Raw genomic sequence first — 1,781 nt, forward strand, 5'->3', positions numbered from 1 at the left:
CCAGTTGTCTCTCTGTGTTTTTCTCGTCCCTGTTGTCTCTCTGTGTATTTCTCATCCCTGTTGTCTCTGTGTATTTCTTGTCCTTCTTGTCTCTCTGTGTTTTTCTCATCCCTGTTGTCTCTCTGTGTTTTCTCATCCCTGTTGCCTCTGCGTTTTTCTTGTCCCAGTTCCTTGTCTGTGTTTCTCTCGTCCTATTGGCCTCTCTATGATTTTCTCGTGGTGGTTGTCTCTCTGTGTTTTATCATCCTGGTTGTCTCTTTGTGTTTTTCTCCTCCCATTTGTCTCTCTGTGTTTCTCTCGTCCCATTTGCCTCCCTGTGTTTTTCTCCTCCCAGTTGCCTCTGTCTGTTTTTCTCATCCCTGTTGCCTCGGCAGTTTTCTCGTCCCAGTTGCATCTCTGTGTTACTCTCGCCCTGTTTGCCTCTTTGTGTTTTTCTCGTCCAGGTTGTCTCTCTGTGTTTCACTCTTCCCGTTTGTCTCTCTGTGTTTCTCTTGTCCCGTTTGTCTCTCTGTGTTTCTCTCCTCCTGGTTGTATCTCTGTTTTTCTACTACTGTTCGTCTCTCCGTGTTTTTCTCCTCCTGGTTGTCTATGTTTTATTGACGTGTTTGTCTCTCTGTGCTTTTTTACTCCTGTTTGCCTCTCTGTGTTTTGCTCCTCCTGTTTGTGTCTCTGTGTTTTCTGTCCCCCTGTTTGTTTCTCTGTGTTTTTCTCGTCCCGGTTGTCTCTCTGTGTATTTCTTGTCCATGTTGTCTCTCTGTGTATTTCTCATCCCGGTTGTCTCTTTGTGTATTTCTCATCCCGGTTGTCTCTCTGTGTATTTCTTGTCCATGTTGTCTCTCTGTGTATTTCTCATCCTGGTTGTCTCTCTGTGTATTTCTCATCCTGTTTGTCTCTCTGTGTATTTCTCATCCATGTTGTCTCTCTGTGTGTTTCTTGTCCCGGTTGTCTCTCTGTGTTTGTCTCGTCCCTGTAAACTCTATGTTTTTCTCATCCAGTTTGTCTCTATGAGTATTTCTCATCCCGGTTGTTTATCTGTGTATTTCTCGTCCTTGTTGTCTCTGTGTTTTTCTCGTTCCTGTTGTCTCTCTGTGTTTTTCTACTACTGTTTGTCTCTCCGTGTTTTTCTCCTCCTGGTTGTCTATGTTTTATTGACGTGTTTGTCTCTCTGTGCTTTTTTACTCCTGTTTGCCTCTCTGTGTTTTGCTCCTCCTGTTTGTGTCTCTGTGTTTTCTGTCCCCCTGTTTGTTTCTCTGTGTTTTTCTCGTCCCGGTTGTCTCTCTGTGTATTTCTTGTCCATGTTGTCTCTCTGTGTATTTCTCATCCCGGTTGTCTCTTTGTGTATTTCTCATCCCGGTTGTCTCTCTGTGTATTTCTTGTCCATGTTGTCTCTCTGTGTATTTCTTGTCCATGTTGTCTCTCTGTGTATTTCTCATCCTGTTTGTCTCTCTGTGTATTTCTCATCCTGTTTGTCTATCTGTGTATTTCTCATCCATGTTGTCTCTCTGTGTGTTTCTTGTCCCGGTTGTCTCTCTGTGTTTGTCTCGTCCCTGTAAACTCTGTGTTTTTCTCGTCCAGTTTGTCTCTCTGAGTATTTCTCATCCCGGTTGTCTATCTGTGTATTTCTCGTCCTTGTTGTCTCTGTGTTTTTCTCGTCCCAGTTGTCATCTCTGTGTTTACTCTCGCCCTGTTTGCCTCTTTGTGCTTTTCTCGTCCAGGTTGTCTCTCTGTGTTTTCACTCTTCCCGTTTGTCTCTCTGTGTTTCTCTTGTCCCGTTTGTCTCT

This window comes from Thalassophryne amazonica, chromosome 12 (assembly GCF_902500255.1).
Source record: "Thalassophryne amazonica chromosome 12, fThaAma1.1, whole genome shotgun sequence".
NCBI lineage: Eukaryota > Metazoa > Chordata > Actinopteri > Batrachoidiformes > Batrachoididae > Thalassophryne > Thalassophryne amazonica.